The sequence below is a fragment of the Rattus rattus genome, chromosome 2 (genome assembly GCF_011064425.1).
Source record: "Rattus rattus isolate New Zealand chromosome 2, Rrattus_CSIRO_v1, whole genome shotgun sequence".
Classification (NCBI taxonomy): domain Eukaryota; kingdom Metazoa; phylum Chordata; class Mammalia; order Rodentia; family Muridae; genus Rattus; species Rattus rattus.
Window position 1 is genome coordinate 54,668,939 of NC_046155.1, and position 7,034 is coordinate 54,675,972.

Consider the following 7,034-nt stretch of genomic DNA (forward strand, 5'->3'; position numbering starts at 1 on the left):
TCTATCATTCTATAAATACTCTTCTATATTCCTACACTTGTACATATATTATATATATATATAGTTTTGTGTTTGTATACATTTGTATACATCAGTGATTATTTTTTTCCTTGTCCATATTGACAGCATTTTCTTACAAAGACCTGGCCATCTCTTAAAAGTTGCAATTTCCAAGAAGAGGTGTACTTGGCAGCATTTGCGCGTTCCTGTTGAGCCCCCCTCTTCATGGTGTCCCTCTGGCCCCTGCTCTTTTGTGATGGGCTGTGAGACGACTGGTCCCAAAATGTCAACTTTCCTCCATAGAATGGGTTAGTGGCTGAGGTCTTGCAGCAGATTATTAAGTTTGAGGTTTGGGAGGCGATAGTATCTTGTTCCTGGCAGCAGAAACAAGCTCTCTGGAATGAAGTGTGGGTTAATGCTATATAGGATGCCTCTCCCAAAGCAGCTGAATGAATCACAACACTAGACTGGATGGGGTCCTGTGGTACTAGAGAAAGTTGTCAGAGCTGGATTGGCAGAGACTTTCAAAGATGTGCTAACAAGAAATGATTGGGCTGGCCTTAGTGTGCTAGGGTGAGCTGAATGAGAATGAGACCTTACAGATTAAGGTGCAGTGGACTGGCATGAAGCCAGGGAGAGGGCTTTCTAGAAACTGGTCTTGCTCAAGGCTTTTCTAGGGTTAGGAAATGCAAAGGTACTAAACTGACCTTCCCAGGTTGGAGCAGGTCATGCTAGGACAAAGATATTCACTACTTTTGAGCACTGCTCTCTGCTGTTTAAGCCTTACTCGGGGTTTTGTCAGGGCCCTGACCCTCATGTGGCATATCCAGCAGTGCTGGACCAGGTGCTGGACCTGGCCCAGAATCTTTGTGACTAGTGAAGGTTCATAGACCCCTGAAAGAGGAAATACCAGTTTTCTTCTCACTCTTCTTCCCCAGTGGGTAAAAGACCTGCACAGACTCCAGCATGTGCATGCCAAGGTGGGTTCGAGGCTTCTTGAAGCTGGTGTGGCTGAGCTTAGGTGGATCCCTTTTCCTCTTGGTCATAGGAATGGTGGAGTTCTCTTCTGTTTTGACTCTGTTCCTTGGCTGCTTAAGCTCCTCTGCTCTCTTGGAGTTGTTCTGTGGTCCACTTGATCTTTCTCGCCCCTGTCCTGTAGCTCTGCTGTGCCTTCTGGGGGTTTCTTTGAGAGCTTTACCCTCCAGGTACATCGTGATGTTGGCAATAACTGGCTCACTTGCTCCAGCACCTCCCACAGCTCCCTCTCCACCCACCAGGACCTGGTGCTGGACTCTAGCCTGAGGAGCTCCATCAAGCAGCTTGGTGGCTTTAAGGTCATTTATTCTTCCTCACCTGGCCAGAGGGGTGATTGAGGACTCTTCAGTTTTCATGGGCTTGGGCATGGTCTATTTCTGAGAGCACGTTGAAGAGTTGGGGAAGGAGAATACCTGCCTCCACTATAGTGATGTCCTCAAAGTCAATGTAAGATCCCATCTTGTTCTTTATGTCCCCTACCTCTTCCAGACACGGACTTCTACCTTAGACTCCCAGTATCAGTGAGGTGAAGAACCTGCAGCATGTGACAGTGTGCTGAGGGGAGAAATGATGGGACTTGGTTTTCTTTAGTGCCTTCATAAGCATCCCGAGGCATTGGCAGCCCAGATTTCACCTCATGCATGTTTTCATTCTCTTTATTCCAGTTCTGGAGCTGAAGGCAAGGCCAGGACTTCTGAAGGCCTGTGAGTGGGGACTGTTAATAGTATGTGCCCATTGACAGGTTTTGTCTTCATCTGGTACACCTGGGAGGAGATGTTGGCGAGTTCTGAACTCTGCAGCAGACAGAGTATCTGGCCTGAAGGTGACCATTACTGGGATGCCTCCATTTCCACATCTCAGAAACAGTCAATGAAGAAGTCAGTGCCTGGTCAGTGAGATGCTTCCCTGCCCCACTTCTTATAGCACCACAACAGTCAGCCCCTATAGCACTGGGAGGGCATTCCCATGAGCTGTGCTTGAGCAGCACAGTAGCACCTCTGTTGGCAGACAGGTGGTGACTGCTCTGTTTTTGGTGGCCACGCCATGTAATGTTTTCTCAGGTACTTTTGTGTTCTTTTGTGTTTGTATAGTGTGGGGAGCATAGCCTTCATGGTTAGGTTACAGAAGTTTCTCGATATCTGCTCTTCACTTGCCTTCCCCTTTGTATTTGAAACAGTCCCTCTCATTTCCTAGAAAGTTTACTACTAAGCAGGTTGTCTGATCCACCATTTCCAAGAACTGACCTGCCACTGCCAACTTCTATCAGTTTAAGCATTACTCAGAAAGTCTGCAGCTCTGACGTTTTATGTGATTTTAAGCATCCAAACACAGTCAGGTAACTCCTGAAGGCAAGCTTTTCAACAACTGAGGCTTTTCTCCAGCCTCACGTTTCATAGATTTTTTTTATAAGTGATATGAACACTGATTTAAGAAATTGAAATATTTGGGCTTGGGTATGACTCAGTAGTAGAAAACATGTTTATATGATCTTAGGCCCTTGGCTACCTCTGAAGTACCTCTTGAAGAGCAAATGAAACAAAAAGATGAGCAGCTTTAGCCAACTTAGCAATGGTACCTGGACTGCACCAGAACTCCTTGTAAAATTTTAAGTGTAAGAAAATGCCGGGACAGGTGCTGGGAATCTGGGAGAAGTACTTCTTCCAGGAAAAATTTGAAGTTACTACCTTGCTTTGGAGAAAGACTTCAACTCTTGGAAAATTCCATGTTAACTAAAACTTCTATACTGAGAACAATAGAACAGGAAGGAGTGGATTCCAGTGTGTTCGTGCATAGAACTGATTATCTTGGGTAATTAGTTACATATATTTCTGTTCTGTGCTCCACGGATATCATTTAATTCAGGATGGATACCTCTCACAGTGACCTTTCAGTCTTTCTCATGGTAGAGACCGAAGGTAGGGATGGAAAGCCAGACCTGGACCTAACCCGTCAAGACTCATTCTACCCCTGTGTCCATTACTGAAAGTTAGACTTCAGTCTCCTTAGAGTGCTGATCCCAATCCTTCCTTCCAGGATCTCTATACTCACTGGGAAGACTGGTGTCTGGCATAGCTTGAGCAGATGTGGAATAGGAGAAGTCAGATGTGGAGAGTGACATTTGGACATTCTTTGGCTGAATCACCATCGCCATCTCTGGTTAGGGAGCAGAGGCCTGACTCACAGGGTAGGGGACAGAGCTAAAGACCTGCAGGCACTGGCTCTATCTGAGTTCTCCAGGTATTAGAGGGCCCAGGCTGTTGTGCTCATAGTAATAAATCTGGTACCCTCTTGGTCAGTGTCCTTGATTTGGCACCCATGGTGGTGTGAAACTGGATGACAGTGTTTCACAGAAAAGGGACTATGGTAGAATAATCTAACATTTCATTACACTGGGATGTCACAGGCAGGGAGGGAAATTCAGAGTCCTGGTTAATGATAGTTACATTGAATTCCAGAAGTGTGTTTTCTCCTGTCTGTGCTGCTTGTGAGATCCCACTTGAGAGTACCTGGATAGGAGAGTGCTGAGATGGAGTTCTATCTCTAGTCAGTCAGCATTGTTGGCTGCATGGCTGTTCTAGCATGTGGAATAAGGTGGGCACTCAGTGAGCATCAGGAGAGGAGAACTTGTGACTGATGGCAGGAGCCATGATGACCTCTCAACTGGGATGGAGACCCTGGTGAAGTTTCACACCCTTCTTGCTGTGTGCATGGAGTTTCTCAACACAGGCCTGGAGAGCTGCATGACACTTTCTATTCCAAAGAAAGGCGTGCTTTGGAAGTTCTCTATAGGGTGGAAGAGGACAGTAGGAAAATGGTGAGGTTGATGCTTTCTAGGTTCCTATGAGGATCAGTGCTATCTCCAGTTTGTACTGGCTAGATTTTCTAATACTGATATTCATTCTCTCTGTGTGTCTGTCTGTCTGTCTATCTGTCTCTCTCCTCTCCCCTCTCTCCCTCTCTCCTCTCTCCCTCTCCTTCTCTCCCTCTTCTCCCTCTCTCCTCTCTCCTCTCTCCCTCTCTCCTTCTCTCCCTCTCTCCCTCTCTCCTTCTCTCCCTTTCTCTCTCATATCCCAACTGTAAGTTTTCAGAATGATTCTTGGTACAAAATAGGATGACATTCATTTGATGAGCTGTCTGTTCTTTCACTGTTGGCATTGAATTCCTAGTTGATGTGATTCAACTGTTGCTCTAATCTGGGCACAGATCTTCTTCTCCCTGCTTTGTTTTGCTTTTATAACTGTGTTCTACAGGAGCAATGTTTACAGGTAGGAGAGCCTTAGGCAGCTTCTCATGCCTAAGACTTTGCCCAGTCTTATGCAGATCTTACTCTATGTAAAGACTCATGGTCTCTACTAGATCAGGCTGGCCTTGAAATCGGAAAGCTCAGCCTGCCTCTGCCTCTGCCTCTGCCTCTGCCTCTGCCTCTGCCTCTGGAGTACTTGTATCATAGGAAGTCTTAGCACCACAAGGGTTAGTCTTTCCCATATTACGTGCTTCTTTTAAATAATTATGCATGTGGGATTTTTGTATATGAATACTCTATTTACCAAATTACTTCTTTCCCCTTCAGATTCCTCCTAGGCCCCTCTCACTCCTTCTGTATTCCATAGCCTCTTAATCATTTTAATATAACTCTTAAATACTATATGTATGTGATTTTATAAATACTATCTGCTAGAAATTTTCATGGTGTTTGCATGTGGCTTGTAAATGCAAAATTTGGTTTGCAAACCTCTTAGACCTTTGATCACTGAATCAGACAGATTCTTCCTCTTTTTCTGTTAATTGTCAGTAACTCCTGAAGAGGAGAAGCCTTGTACGGATTCTTCAGCCTGTGTCAGTTAGTGCTGTACAGAGAACCACTGGCTGTGGTGGTTGTTGCTCCAGCTGATAATATCCAACAGAACCAATGCATAGAAGAATCAGGGAACACTCCACAAGAAGGGCAGGTAGATCCCAGGAGCCAGGGACCACATTGGGATGGTGTCCTGTATATATGACAGGAAACCTGCAGCAAGACTAATCTCAAGAGTGAAATTGCTTAAACAGGGCTTGGGAAATGACAATGCCTTGAGCCGTTAAATTGGAAACTGGTGGTTCTCTGCAAGTTTCAGTCTCAAGCTACCTGTGTATTCCTATAGGATCATCTTGACAGTTTGTTGTTGTTGTTGTTTATATTGAATTTTTTTTACAGTCATTTATTTGCATTTCAAATGTGATCCCCTTTCCTGGTTTCCTGTCCATAAACTCCCTATCCCATACCCTCCCCCTTCTTCTATGAGGGGGTTCCCCCACCTATCCACCCACCCCTTCCTGCCTCCCTGCCCTGACATTCCCCTACACTGGGGCATCGAGCCTTGGCAGGACTAAAGGGCTTCTCCTCCCATTGGTGCCCAACAAGGCCATTCTCTGCTACATATGCAGCTGGAGCCATAGGTCTGTCCATGTGTACTCTGTGGATGGTGGTTTAGTCCCTGGGAGCTCTGGTTGGTATTGTTGTTCTTATGGGGTTGTAAACCCTTTCAGCTCTTTCGGTCCTTTCTCTAACTCCTCCATTGGGAACCCCATTCTCAGTTCAATGGTTGACTTCTAGCATCTGCCTCTGTATTTGTCATGTTCTGGCATAGCCTCTCAGGAAACAGCTATATCAGGCTCCTGTCTGCACTTCTTGGCATCAGCAATATTGTTTGGCTTTGGTGGCTGTATATATATGGGCTGGATCTCCAGGTGGGGCAGGCTCTGGATGGCCTTTGACAGTTTTGACTTCTTTTATTTTTTACTTTTCTAGCCCCTCATCTATATACATTGGATTTTACCTCTCCCAGTTCCCATGGGTCTGTCTTTCATGTAGAGGCCTAATTCTTTCACTACAGTAACTGCTTTCTCAGTATCCAATCCTCTCTTAGTCTTTCCCACATTCATTTGCCTCTTAAGATTCAACAGTTCAGAGCCCAGAGCATAGTGACAGATATATGTTGAGAATTAAGATGTCATTGTGGTGGATGTTTTATTTGATGAGCTCTTTCTGCATCTCTTTTGATTAGTTTTGGTTCAAAATCTACCTTATTAGATATAGAATGCTATTCCGACTTGTTTTATGGATCCCATTTTCTTGTAATATTTTTTTCTAGCCCTTTATTCTGAGGTAATGTCTATCTTTATTGCTGAGGTGTGTTTCTTACACACAATGATATGATTAATCCTGTTTATGCATCCACTCTGTTAGCCTGTGTCTTTTTATTGGGGAATTGAGATGACTGGTGTTAGTGTTATTAATGACCACTGATTGTTAGTTCCCATTATTTTGTTGTTGGTGACAGTACCCCTCATCTCTCTGTCCCTCTCACTCTCTCTCTCTCTCTCTGTGTGTGTGTGTGTGTGTGTGTGTGTGTGTACATTTCTCTTTTGGTTTTGCTGGTCTGGCATTATCTATTTCTTGCCTTATCTTGGATGTAGTTACCCTCCTTGGGTTCCAGTTTCCTTCTAATATCCTCTTTAGGGCTGGAATAGTGTTAAAATATTGTTTACATTTGCTTTTCTTACAGAGCATCTTGTTTTCTCAATTTAAGGTGACTAAAAGTTTTGCTTGGTAAGTAATCTGAGCTGACATTTGTGATCTCTTAGAGAGTGTAAAATATCCGCCATGCCCTTCTGGCTTTTAAAGTCTCTGTTGAGTAATCTGGCATAATACTAATACTAATAGATTTGCCTTTATGTTACTTGGCCTTTATCCATTGTGGCTTTTAATATTCTCTCATTGTTCTCCACATTTAGTGTTTTGACTATTATGTAGTAACAGGATCTTCTTTCTTTTCTTTCTTTCTTTCTTTCTTTCTTTCTTTCTTTCTTTCTTTCTTTCTGTTTTTCTTTGGTCTACTGTATTTGGTGTTCTGAATGCTCCTTGTAAGTTTATTGACATATTTTATAGGTTGTGAAAATTTTCTCTTATGATTAGACCTCTAAAGGCAAGGTCAGCACCAGTAAATGAATTGATTAGG

General features: G+C 43.9%; 1 pseudogene; it reads right to left on the reverse strand.

Moving 5' to 3' along the window:
• Positions 1-603: 603 nt before the first annotated feature.
• On the reverse strand, positions 604-1,494 carry LOC116893088 (annotated as a pseudogene).
• Positions 1,495-7,034: the final 5,540 nt, after the last annotated feature.